The sequence below is a fragment of the Schistocerca cancellata genome, chromosome 1, assembly GCF_023864275.1.
Source record: "Schistocerca cancellata isolate TAMUIC-IGC-003103 chromosome 1, iqSchCanc2.1, whole genome shotgun sequence".
Taxonomy (NCBI): Eukaryota; Metazoa; Arthropoda; class Insecta; order Orthoptera; family Acrididae; genus Schistocerca; species Schistocerca cancellata.
Genome location: NC_064626.1, coordinates 1044051591 through 1044066316, shown reverse-complemented (window position 1 = coordinate 1044066316; position 14726 = coordinate 1044051591). Strand labels below are relative to the sequence as shown.

Here is a 14726-nt window from a genome sequence, read left to right as displayed (position 1 = left end):
ATCTGAAACTATCTAACTGGAAATACAAGAGAAGGAAATATACAAGGACGTGCCGAACAGTAAGGCTCCGAATTTTGTATGTGAAAATTCTTCAAGATTTGTAACTAAAACGAAATCATTAACGTAATGTATTCTTCATGTCTACATATTTATTTCTCAACATAGTCCCCCAGGTGACGAACACATTTCTCTCAATGAGAGACCAGCTTGTTGAGTCGGCCGCTGTGGCCGAGCGGTTCAAGGCACTTCAGTCCGGAACCGCGCTGCTGCTACGGTCGCAGGTTAGAATCCTACCTCAGGGTATGGATGTGTGTGATGTCCTTAGGTTAGTTAGGTTTAAGAAGTTCTAAGTCTAGGGGACTGATGACCTCAAGATGTTAAGTCCCATAGTGCTTAGAGCCACTTCAACCAGCTTGTTGATACATCACTGTAGAATGTTTCACTTTGTTAATGGAGCCACAACCTCACCTGTCCTTGCACCGCTTCATTGCTATGAAAGTGAAGTCCTCAAAAGTGTTTGGAAACAGATGAGAATCGAATGCGGCCAAGTCGGGAGTGAAAGGAGGATGATCGACGACAGTGAACCCAAGGCATACTGTTTTTCACGCATCGACATAGTTACGTTACACACCGTCTTGTTACATGCTACAATTTAGAGCCCTCTAGCGGCAGAGGACTGCAAATACGACTATGTAGACATGGAGAATAAAGACGTAAAATGTTAATAACGTTAGTTCTATTTTAAAATATTAAAGAATTTTCACATACAGAACCGCAGGCATTACTTTTCACCGCGCTCTCGCACAAAGTACCGAAAGCTGAAGAAAGAATATAAAACACCTTTCGTGAGACAGAAAAAGACAATATCATAAATCTGCAATATCCGCTACAGTTTGGAAGACTCAATCTGGAAACATCCCCTTAGCTTTGCTACGTATGTCCTTTCTTCTAAAAGTGCTAGCACGTAGAAGAACCTTAAGGATGACTACAGTAGTGATAAGAATAAAACTAAAACAACTGTCAATTCGTATCCCATCATGAGATAACCCAAGCACATTGTGACAAATGATGAAGAAAAAATAATAATATTTTACTGGTCACAATTTGTAAAAGTTTCTTGTAAGTGGTATTTACTACAGGTGGCCAACAATTTGAAACTTTCATGATGAACAATTTATCGTTTGTAGTCAAATTCAAACTGTCATGGAAGTGAAATGAATGATTTGCTTTCCCTAGCCAAGATCACGCGGTGCTGTCACAGCTTTCTTAAGCTCATTAGTGAAAAGAATAATTTGCCTCAAGTTTCTTTGGCTGTTTTATATTGATCCTCTGCACTCTAAACGGATGTTGAACCGCTTATTTAGTCGATATTGGTCATTATAACTAGTCGATCGAATAACCTCGACAACTGAGGAGGTTCCCGATCGTCAAAAAACATCTTAAGCGTCAGGTGTATGAGTGGTGGTCTGTTTCCCGTGGCAGCGACAGGTCGTTGTTCGCTAATAGCAAAGACAAACTCGGTGCATATTTTCACTGAAGTGACAGTAATGGGATGTCTCCTAAAATCGTGTCGGACCTCATTTTGGCCGGTGTTGTGCAGCAACTCGACGTGGCATGGACTCAACAAGATGATGGAAGTCCCTTCGGAAATATTGAGCCATGCTGCCTCTATAGACGTCCATAATTGCGAAAGTGTTTCCGGTGCAGGATTTTGTGCACGGACTGACCTCTCAAATGGTTCAAATGGCTCTGAGCACTATTGGACTTGACTTGTGAGGTCATCAGTCCCCTAGAACTCAGAACTACTTAAACCTAACTAACCTAAGGACATCACACACATCCATGCCCGAGGCAGGATTCGAACCTGCGACCGTAGCGGTTGCGCGGTTCCAGACTGTAGCGCCTAGAACCGCAGGGCCACTCCGGCCGGCCAACTGACCTCTCGATTACACCCCATGGATGGGATTCTTCTCAATCGAACTGAGTGGCCAAACCATTCGCTAGAATGTTCTTCATATCAGTCGCCAAAAGTTGTGACCCGATGACGTGGTACATTGTCATCTGTAAAAATTCCATCGTTGTTTCGGACCATGGCGTCCATGAATGGTTGCAAATGGTCATCAAGTAGCCGAACACCGAGTCAATTCCATGTAAACACAGCCCACAACATTATGGAACCACCGCCAAGCTTGCACACTGCTTTTTTGACAACTTGAGTCCGTCGCTTCATGGGGTCTGCGCCTTGCCTTACAGCTCTTGCCAACTGAGAACCAGGTCGCGATTTTCGTTTAAAGTTCGCCGGCCGCTGTGCCCGAGCGGTTCTAGGCGCTTCAGTCCGGAACCGCGCTGCTGCTACGGTCGCAGGCTCGAATCCTTCCTCGGGCATGGATGTGTGTGATGTAGTTAGGTTTAAGTAGTTCTATGTCTAGGGACAGATGACCTCAAATGTTAAGTCTCATAGTGCTTAGAGACATTTGAACCGTTTGTTTAAAGTTAAACGCGAGAGAGGCGTTGCAGGTGATGTCGTGCTGTTAGCAAAGGCCTTCGTCATCTGCGCCATAGCCCATTAGCTCCAAATTTCGCCACACTGTCCTGACGGATACGTTCGTCGTACGTCCCATAATGATTTCTGCTAGTGCTTGAGATTTGCTATTCTCGGCACACTCTTGGTACTGCGGATCTCGGAATATTGAATTCCCTTACACATTCCGAAATGGAATGCCACATGCGTCTAATTCCAACTACCATTCCACATTCAAAGTTGTTAATTCCTGTTGTTTGGCCGTGACCTTTATAACTTATTACGCGATTTTTACGCTTGACCCAGCGTGACTGATAGACAAAATGAAATCGTTTATCTGAGTGGATTCCTAGAATTATATACTCTATAATCCACCAGTTCACAGCTGTAATTCGCCTTACCAGTCAGCCATATCGAGGTTTACCGTTTACAAAGAAATTGCGTTTAGGATTCAATACAGGGTACGGCGCTACTAATATAATCTGTAATATAATCTGAATAATGTCTTTATAGAACCAATAACAAGGATGAGGATTCGTGCAGTTTTTGCAAACTGAAGTCTTTTGGACGCTGTTGTTGTCGTGGTATTCAGTCCGAAGACTGGTTTGATGAATCTCTCCATTCCCGTCTGTCCTGTGCTGGCCTTTTATCTCTACAGCAACCAACATCCAAATAAACCGACTTACTGTACTCAAGCCTTGGTGTACCTCTCTAATATTTACTGATACACTACCAGAAGAAATTTAATACATAGTTTTGGAGGTTTCCAATTCACACAACATTTTTATTCTTATTCCTTTGTTAGTTACCCTTTTGTCTCCCCCCCCCCCACGCCCACACCCCATTATAATAGATTTCTCTTCATTTCATTAGTCATTTTATAGCCCCCACCCCCATCCATCCATCCATCCATCCTTCTACACCCCTCTCCCTTACACTTACACTCCACATGCCTACAGTCTTCAATGAATGATTTATAGTATTCTAGACCTTGTGTTTCTTCTCAATTGTTTATTACCTCTCTAAGAAGTAACTATGATTAATAATGTTACATTTATCTTTGTTGTTAAGAAATACGAATTAACCCCCTTGGGGCTTTCATATGTGGTAGCCGATGAAGTTGTTAACGTAACTATGTCATTTTTACGTCATATAAATGTCACTACTATAACATGTAAATAAGATTAATAGCACCAAAATTACAGCCATACGTATATGTATTGTATCTCATCAAACATTGACAAATACTAGGATATCCCTACCCTTTTTATTATGTTACATTTAAATGTGCTGTTTAACATGAAGTCTTTTGATTCTTTTATTTGCTTAAATGTTTTTATGTACATGACATGTTTCACATACCTGTGTTCTTTGCACTTATTCCTAAGTAATGTTCCACCACATATAATAGGATTTACACGCCTGATGACACGTACATCATAAATATCGCTTCAAACCTCACTGGTTAATTAATGAGTGAGTAGAATAAGTAATTACACTGTATTGTATTAATTCTGAACTGAGGCTAAATTACGCAACTTAGAGTTGGCCATGTGTTAATTTCACGTACAATGCTGTATATTTACCTACTAAAAATGTACTTTAAACAACGTCAATGACTAGCTGGACTGCTATATTTATGGATGCAGCGAATATTATTGAGAGGTTTGTTACTGTTTATGTTTATAAGCAGGCAACTTCATTGTATACGAAGATAAACAGGTACTGCAAAGATGTAACAACTACCAAAGAAAATAAATTGCTCATAGCCTTTCCTATCCTAGCGGACACTGAGTCCAAAGACTAAAAAAGGTAACCTGCTTGTAACTGGAATTTCTTTGACCAAGACAATTTGACACTTAGCCATCTGTCATTTAGTCAAGATGGTGTACTCAGTAATGAAACAAAGCAGTAGGCTCTGCCAGAAATATCGAGTCTTAGACAATGTGTCTAATAGCGTATTTTAATACGACAGTTTGCCATCTTAGGCAATTTATAACATTTGTAAGTAAGAATTACAAATATGAATTCTTATACGGTTATATCGGGGCAACGGCCTTGCCGCAGTGGTCACACCGGTTCCCGTGAGATCACCGAAGTTAAGCGCTGTCGGGCGTGGTCGGCACTAGGATGGGTGACCATCCAGGCCACCATGCGCTTTTGCCATTTATACCATGACAACGACCTGGAGAGCGGTGTGCTGACCCCACGCCCCTCCTACCCGCATCCTCCACTGAGGATGACACGGCGGTCGGATGGTCCCGGTAGGCCACTCGTGGCCTGAAGACGGAGTGCTTATATACGGTTGTATCACTTGTTAAGTATTGCACTGTTATTGTCTAACCCGCTTTCAGGAAACACTTAATAATGGCACTTTCAAGCCGAAATCATGATTGTGTAAGTGTAAATGTAACACTGTAAATAAACAACAGTCTAATGGCGGTACTGACTTTAAAGAAATCAACATCTATTGTTGCAATGGTGCGTTTGGAGTACATGAGATGATTACATTTACGGATCAATGGCACAAGCGGTTCTGAGGTACCACGTATCGAACCATGATGTAACACCTATATTAGTACATGGTGTAGCCTCCAGGGGCAGCAATGCAGGCACTGACTATTTCATCCAGTCGATCGTAAAGATAGCGAATACTGTCTTGGAATACGTCATGCCACGACTCCTCGACCTAACCATGCAGTTCTGTAAGGGTTGTCGGCCGCACGAGTTACTTCTCTCGCCATCATATCGAACACACGCTCGATTGGGGACAAGTCCGGGATCGTGCTGACCAGGGAAGTTGCCGCACTTCTTACAGAGCACATTGAATTTCACTGGCAGTGTATTGTCGAGTATTATCCTGTTTGAACAGCACACCACCCTCCTGTTGCAAGAACAGCAAAAGAATCGATCTAGCAACATTCTGCACACACCGAACGCTGATTAGTGACGCCTCCAGAAACACCAAAGCTGAACGAAAGCTGTAGCTTAGCACACCGCAGATCATAAAGCGTGGGGCGTGACCAGTGTGTCTTGGACTAAAGCACTCTACGAGACAGCGCTCACCAGGTCTACGTCGTACGTGCGAAGGACCATCGCTTGCGTGCAGGCAGGCTCTGCTTTCATCGCTGAAGACCATGGCGCGCCATTCCATCTTCTAAGCGACGATCTGACGGCACCTGTTGGGCGTCGATGATGTAGCATGAGTGGAAACGGGCAAGAGGTGTGCGTGCCCGTAGTCCAACTGCTAATAACCCGTTCGCAACGGTTCGTGTTGACACGTGTTTTACAGAAGTTCGAAATATGGCGCTTACTTCTATGAGAGAGGCATTTAATAAATTCCACAACGAAATTCTGTCTCGAAATCTGGCAGAAAATCCAAAGAGATTCTGGTCATACATAAAGCACACCAGTGGCAAGACGCAATCAATACCTTCACTGCGCGATAACAACGGTGAAGTCACTGATGACAGTGCCACTAAAGCAGAGTTATTAAACACGGTTTTCCGAAACTCCTTCACCAAAGAAGACGAAGTAAATATTCCTGACTTCCAATCAAGAACAACTGCCAAGATGGGAACCATAGAAGTAGATATCTTCGGTGTAGCAAAGCAGCTTAAATCACTTAATAAAGGCAAGGTCTCCGGTCCAGATTGTATACCACTCAGGTTCCTCTGAGAGTATGCTGATAAAATAGCTCCATATTTAACAATTATATACAACCACTCGCTCATAGAAAGATCTGTACCTAAAGACTGGAAAATTGCTCAAGTCACACCAATACCCAAAAAGGGAAGTAGGTGTAATCCGCTGAATTACAGGCCTATATCACTAACGTCGATTTCCACTAGGCTTTTGTAACATATACTGCATTCGAGCATTATGAAGTACCTCGAAGAAAACGATTTATTGACACATAGTCACACGGTTTCAGAAAATATCGTTCTTGTGAAACACAACTAGCTCTTTATACTCATGAAGTAATAAGTGCTATCGACAGGGGTATCAAATTGATTCCATACTTTTAAATTTCCAGAAGGCTTTCGACACCGTTCCTCACAAGCGTCTTCTAACCAAACTGCGTGCCTACGGAATATCTCGCCTCAGTTGTGCGACTGGATTCGTGATTTCCTGTCAGAAAGGTCACAGTTCGTAGTAATAGACGGAAAGTCATCGAGTAAAACAGAAGTAATATCCGGCGTTCCCCAAGGAAGTGTTATAGGCCCTCTATTGTTCCCGATCTATATTAACGACATAGGAGCCGTCTTAGATTGTTTGCAGATGATGCTGTCATTTGCGATCAAAACGACTTGCAAAATGATTTAGATAAGATATCTGTATGGTGAGAAAAGTGGCAATTGACCCTGAATAAGGGCCGGCCAGAGTGGCCGCGCGGTTAAAGGCGCTACAGTCTGGAACCGCACGACCGCTACGGTCGCAGGTTCGAATCCTGCTTCGGGCATGGATGTTTGTGTTGTCCTTAGGTTAGTTAGGTTTAAGTAGTTCTAAGTTCTAGGGGACTGATGACCACAGCAGTTGAGTCCCATAGTGCTCAGAGCCATTTGAACCATTTTTGACCCTGAATAAGGAAAAATGTGAAGTTATTCACATGAGTACTAAAAGAAATCAGCTACATTTCGATTACGCGATAAGTCACACAAATCTGAAGGCTGTAAATTCAAATAAATATTAGGGATTACAATTACAAATAACCTAAATTGGAACGATCACATAGGTAATATTGTGGGTAGAACAAACCAAAGCCTGCGATTCATCGGCAGAACACTTAGAGGATGCAACAGGTCTACTAAAGAGACTGCTTGCACCGCGCTATTCTGGAGTATTGCTGTGCGGTGAGGTTCCGCATCAGGTGGGACTGACGGCTGACTACGAAAAAGTACAAAGAAGGGCAGTTCGTTTTGTATTATCGCGAAATAGGGGAGATAGTGTCACAGACATGATACGTGAATTGGAGTGGCAATCATGAAAACAAAGGCGTTTTTCGTTGCGACGGGATCTTCTCATGAATTTTCAATCACCAGTTTTCTCCTCCGATTGCGAAAACATTCTGTTGGCACCCACCTACATAGGGAGAAAATAAGAGCCGGCCGGTGTGGCCGTGCGGTTCTAGGCGCTTCTGTCTGGAACCGCGCGACCGCTACGGTCGCAGGTTCGAATCCTGCCTCGGGCATGGATGTGTGTGATGTCCTTAGGTTAGTTAGGTTTAGGTAGTTCTAAGTTCTAGGGGACTGATGACCTCAGGTGTTAAGTCCCATAGTGCTCAAAGCCATTTGAACCATTTTTTGATAAAATAAGAGAAATCAGGGCTCACAAAGAAAAATTTAATTGTTCGTTTTTCCGGCGTGCCGTTCGAGAGACAACTTGAAGGTGGTTCATTGAACCCTCTGCCAGGCACTTTATTGTGAACAGCAGAGTATTCACGTAGATGTGAGATGTAGTGTGGACTCATAAGCCCTCTTATCTATGCTGTGGTAGCTGTACGATCTGCCACTGCTGTATTTACAATACGATGATCCAGGCGGGCGTTTTTGCTGCGTGGTCGGCCAGAAGCTCGTCTACGGGTGTGGGAATGTTCGTGTGACCACTGACACCAGCGTCGTTCCGCTGCTGACGCAGCACGTCCAACTAGCGTGGCAGTTCTCGGAAAGGACCATACCGCCACTCACAAGCCCACAATTTGACCCCTTTCAAACTCCGCTCATTTGGCTGTTGGAAGCACGAATGCGTCACCGTAGCATAGTTGCCTGCTTGTTTCACACGTTTGCGTCACAATGAGCCTTCTGGCTGTGGGCATTCTCTGTTAAGGGGAGTAGGACGTCAAACAGACCGACTTGGAGCAGGAGGGACGCCACAGGACATTTTAATTTCCACTGTCTATACTTTTACAAATAAATACATAAGACTTTGTCAGCATGACCAGGCAGGATTCAGGATTCACACTTGCAGCAGTGAGCAGTGAAAGTTCAAAAACATAACAAAATAATTATTTTTACATATGAAATTTTATCATTTTTTCACTTACTATTGGCTGCATTTGTTGCTATAGGCACACTTTTCTTCATAAGTAAGAGAGATTCTTCGATGAATTTTGCACAGCATACAAACCAAACTTACAGGTGTATGAATCTCTAGAATTTATTTAATTTGTGAAAAAAATAATGAGCTGTTAATTTTAAACTTCATTTTTAGAAAAAACTCAAATTTTATAGTTAATTAATTGAATTTTGACCACAGTTTTTGATATATTTCATAAATTCTAGAGTTTCAAACACATGTAAGTATGGTTTGTGCGCCGTGCAAAATTCATCGAAGAATGTCTCTTACTTATGAAGAAAAGTGTACCTATAGCAACAAATTCAGTCAATAGTAAGTGAAAAAATGATGAAATTTCACAAGTAAAAAAAATTATTTCGTTATGTTTTCGAACTTCCACTGCTACGAGTATGAATCCTGAATCCTTCCTGGTCATGCTGGCGAAGTTTTATGAATTTATTTATGAGAGTACAGACAATGGAAATTAAAATGTCCTGTGGTGCCTGTCCTGCACCAAGTCGGCCGGTTTGACGTCCTACCCTGTTAAAGAATAGGGGTAGACGTAAATGGTCAGTACATAAACTATCCTCCAGATGGCTTATGCCGTTATTGGATCAAAATCAACGTCGGCTTTCCATATTTTCTTCGGTAGTGTATTTACTTTAATGTGCTTAATGAATTGATCGATCTACTCAGTTATAATCCCCGATTTTAAATACATTTTTACAGTGAGTTCGAGTATTGATGGTCCTCAGTTACTGTTATGGATCTATTCCTTCGGATGAAAACTGTGTCAATATCGTGAGCAATCTGATACTCGAAAAAGACTCCATAGCTAAGAAATGCCAGAACTTGCGCCATTTATTACATTCAATCTCAGGATTTGGAAACTTATTACTGACGGTGGCGGCGACATGGGACATCCCATTTCTGCTTTCTACTGCCTTCCTCCATATAGCGGATAAAGGGTCGTATGTGTAACTGTATCGCGTGACTGACTTTGATGAGCGCTTACGCAACGAATTTAGAATTAGACCAGGCGAGAAACTGAAACGCGCTAACAGCACACCCTACTGCGATTTACACTTGTGTTCAAAGCGTACATACGGAAGTGACTTGTATATGATGTGTCACTGCCAAGCGAAATAGCCCGATGAAACTTGTATCATGCGTAGAAAGAACTGCTACAGTATAGAACAGAAGGCAAACGAAAGAAACGCCACTGAGACGAACGTAAATGGTACTCTTATTCAAAGACATTATAATTACGCTTAAGTCACCGCGATTGATTGTTTCTTGAATACTACAAAAGGCGGGACTTGGTGTGTGATCGCCGCTGACGACAGTGCATCCCCCGCAACGTGTTTTAATGTTGGCCATACGTCTGGTAAAGTATTCCATTCCCCCCCCCCCCCCCCCCCCCAAGAACCTCGGACGTGCTCGATGGGATTTAAGTCGGTGGAAGGGGAAGGCCAGTCCATTCGCCGAATGTCCTTTTTTTCCAACGGCTCCTCCACCGGCGCTTCTCGATGCGTTCGCTCATTGCCATCCATAAAAATGTAGTCAGGGCCGAATGCACCACAGAAAAGACGCGCATGAGGACGGAGTAAAGTGTCAGAACAACGTTGATTTAGACATCAGTACGCCAGAGCAACGTTACACCTCCCGACACCACAACGCCTGATCCACCAAAACCACAAAACTGACTTGCCCTCATATAGCGAGAGATTTGGATCACGAAATGCACCCAGAAACATTGTCTAACATGATCGCTTTAGTGTCCAGGTGCTATGCAGTGAAGAGATACAATTCGCATGGTGTACTGACCACCAGATCTTTGAGCATGGTACACTCACCAGTTATCATTATTTTGAAACTGTTCTCCTTCCCCATTCGTCTTTCCAGGAGTGCATTCCGCCCTGACTTCATTTTAAAGGATGATAATGTGCAACCATATCTAACTGTGCAGGAGGGAGAAGTGCTCTTGGAACGAGAGGACATTCGGGAATGGACTAACCTTCCCGTTTCCTCGACTTAAATTCCACCGACCACGTCTACAGGCACCAAAGACCATTCAGTAGCTGTCAAACAAGCTGGTGGAGAAATGAAATACCGTACCACAAGAACTCTTTACCAACCTTGTGGCCAGCATGACAACAGAGCATGCGTTGCCGACCGTATTTTAATTATTATTTTTTAACCATTCTAGTTCCGTAGCACCAAATTGAGGAGCAAATCTCCATGGTCGTGGAATGCCAGTACAATCAATTACAACAGAAATGGAATAATAGATAAAATGAAATGTAAAACTTCGTGACAGATTAAAACTGTGTGCCGGATTGAGACTCGAACTCGGGACCTTTGCCTTTCGCGGGCAAGTACTCTACCACCTGAGCTACACAAGCACGACTCACGACCCGTTCTCACAGCTTCAATTCTGCCAGTACCTCGTCTCCTACCTTCCAAACTTCACAGAAGCTCTTCTGCGAAACTTGCAGAACTAGCACTCGAATAAAGGATATTGCGGAGACATGGCTTAGCCACAACCTGGGGGATGTTTCTAGAATGAGATTTTCACTCTTCTGTGAAATTTGGAAGGTAGGAGACGAGGTACTGGCAGAATTGTAGTGTGAGGACCGGTCGTGAGTCGTGCTTGGGTAGCTCAGATGGTACAGCACCTGCCCGCGAAAGGCAAAGGTACCGAGTTCGAGTCTCGGTCCGGCACTCAGTTTTAATCTGTCAGGAAGTTTCATATCAGCGCACACTCCACTGCAGAGTGAAAATCTCATCCCGGAAAATAAAATGTCTATGAATACTAAAAAGCAATAATTTTATATAATCGCAATAAACATTGTAACACAGTAATAGGCTTAATTTTTCAAGAAACTCCTCGACAGAATAGGCGTCACCCATAAGGAAACTCTTCAGTTTAGATTTGAAAGCGCGTGATTTTTGAAGTCTTGTGGTAGCTTATTGAAAATGAATGTTGCAGAATACTGCACGCCTTTCTGCACAAGAGACAAAGAGGTGCGATCCAAATGCAGATTGGATTAATGCCTAATATTAACTGAGTGAAGACTGCTAATTCATGGGAATAAGCTGATATTGTCAACGAAAAATGACGTTAAAGAATATATCTATTGAGAGGGCAATGTAGGAATACCCAGACTAATCAACAGGAGTCGACAAGAGGTTCGCCAACTTATACCACTTACTGCTCGAAAAGCCCATTTGTGAGCCAAAAATACCCTTTGGGAATGGGAAAAGTTACTCCGAATAAGCGAATGAAAATAAGCAAAGTAGTTTACTTTTCGCGACGAACTAACTCTTACTTCAAATACCGTTCTAGTAGCAAAAGTGGCAGCATTAAGTCTTTGAACAAGATCCTCGACATGGGCTTTCACGACAGTTTACTATGTATCTGAACACCGAGAAGTTTGAACTGTTCAGTCTCACTAATCATATGTCCATTCTGTGTAATTATAAAGTCAGTTTTGTTGAACTGTGTACAAGAAACTATAAAAACAGAGTCTTAATGTGATTTAGCGTTAGATTATTCTCTACAAGCCAAGAGCTTATGTCTTGAACTCCACTACTGGAAACAGTGCCAAAGTTGCACACGACATCCTTTACTAGCAAGCTAGTGTTATAAGCAAACAGAAATATTTTAGAATCACCTGCAATACTAGAAGGTATATCATTTCTATAAATAAGGAACAGAGAAGTGCTCCCAGCACTGTCCCTGGGGCATCCACCCCCCCCCCCCCCCCCCCTCCATTTAACCGTGCTCCACTCGGACCTTACATCACAGCCATTCTCAGTACTGTGGAGAATGGCCTGTCTGTTCTTAAACTAAGAGGTGAACCACTTGTGAGCTGCCTCCCATATTCCATAATGGTCCAACTTTTGGAACAATATTTTGTGATCAACACAAGCAAATGTCTTAGACATATAAAAAAAAATGCCTAACTTTCGAAACCCTTTGTTTAATCCACCCAGTGCCTCACAGAGAAAAGAGATTATAGGATTTTCAGTTGTTAAATCATTTCTAAAACAAAACTGACTTTTGACAGCAAATTACGTGCAATGAAATGATCAATTATCCTCACAGAATTAGTCTTTTCAATAACTTTAAATTTTAACAGTCATTGAAGGCGTAGATGCCATAGATGTTCAGTCTTCCATAATGTCCAAGCGACCATCTTAAATTTCCATAACTTCAGTGTAACTATTGTCTTTGAATTAAAGTGTGTGTTCGTCCGTCTCATTGCCTACTTGTTTTCCCTGCCTTCTGATTTTATACTGTAGCAGTTCTTTCTATGTATGGTCCACGTCTAATCGAGATGTGTTACTTAGCAGCGACATTTCATGTGAAAGTTACTTTGAATCTTTATGCTTAGCATACCAGTGTACATTCTGGCCATTGAAACTGGAACACCATGACTACAGATGTCAAACTGCCATGAACTGTACTACATACTTGGATACGCTAACAATTAGCATTTTTTCGCAACTGTGCAAAGTAAGTAGGATTACGCCATCTACGTACTGTGTATAAGAAACACTACAATGATCGCATTTGAATGTTGGTTGTTTCTCTTCACATAATATGCAAAAAACTGGTTATTTCTCAAACTGGGGAACAATCAAGAATGGGGTGGCGCAAGGTTCGGTCTTGGGTCCTCTGCTGTTCTTAATATATATTAATGACTTGCCATGCTATATTCACGAAGATGCAAAGCTGGTACTTTTTGCCGATTATACAAGTATAGCTATCACACCCAACAGACAAGAATTAACTGGAGAAATTGTAAACGATGTTTTTCAGAAAATCATTAAGTGGTTCTCTGCAAATGGGCTCTCATTAAACTTTGACAAAACACAGTATACACAGTTCCACACAGTAAATGGAATGACACCATTAATAAATATAGACTGCGATCAGAAATCGGTAGCTAAGGTAGAATATTCAAAATTTCTAGGTGTATGCATTGATGAGGGGTTGAACTGGAAAAAACACACTGAGGATCTGCTGAAACGTCTGAGTTCAGCTACTTATGCTATTAGGGTCATTGCAAATTTTGGCGATATACATCTCAGTAAATTGGCTTACCACGCCTATTTGCATTCTCTGCTTTCGTATGGCATCTATTCTGGGGTAACTCATCATTGAGTAAAGGAGTGTCATTGCACAAAAGCGTGTAATCAGAATAATTGCTGGAGCTCATCCAAGATCATCCTGCAGACACTTATTTAAAGAGCTAGAAATCTTCACTGTAGCCTCACAATATATATATTCACTTATGAAATTTGTTATTAAGAATCCCAACGAATTCAAAAGTAATATCAGTGTGCATGCCTACAACACTAGGAGAAAGGATGATCTTCACTACTCAAAGTTAAATCTAACTTTGGCTCAGAAGGGGGTAAATCATGCTGCCACAAAAGTCTTTGGTCACTTACCTAATAGCATCAAAAGTCTGACAGATAGCCATATAGCATTTAAAAGGAAATTAAAAGAATTTCTTAATGGCTACTTCTTCTACTCATTAGATGAATTTTTGGATATAGTAAGTGGGTAATTTCCCCAACCCCCATCAAAAAAAATTAAAAACATTAAGTGTCATGTAATATTTTGTGTAATGTAATACCTTGTATAGACACCTTTTATTAACCTGACACGTTCCACATCATTATGAAGTGTCGTATTCATGATCCATGGAACAAGTACTAATCTAATCTAATCTGAGAAGATTGTCTTATGCCTCGCCTAAGACAAAGAAACGTCTACCAGCACGTGTTGGACTTAGACAACGACAGGATAGTCTGTAATGAGATTGCGGTTTTTCGCATAATGATTAGGATCTCCCGACTGTCACGCAGAAATGGAATCAATGAGTTCAGTATAGGGTTCCCCATTTCTACAACACTCCAATAAGGGACACCAATGACAATTCCAAATTTTTACCCCAATCTCTTGTTATTTTACGAAGGGAAGCACATGTGCAATTTAACCTACATTAATGAGTTTAGACTAGAGCAAAGTACTGTATTAATAACTTTGAATGTAAATACTACGGAGTTTGCTTAAACGCTTAGAAAATATTGAAAATTGAACACTGACACATAGCTTTCCATCACGAGGCTAATT

General features: G+C 41.8%; 1 protein-coding gene and 1 pseudogene across 1 annotated transcript in view; both read left to right on the top strand.

Annotated features, from left to right (window-relative positions):
• LOC126090105 (SEC14-like protein 2) overlaps positions 1 to 14726 on the top strand; it is a 317955-nt gene that overhangs the window by 229108 nt on the left and 74121 nt on the right. The gene's annotated exons all lie outside the window — the stretch shown is intronic.
• Positions 4570 to 4687, top strand: LOC126098032 (5S ribosomal RNA; annotated as a pseudogene).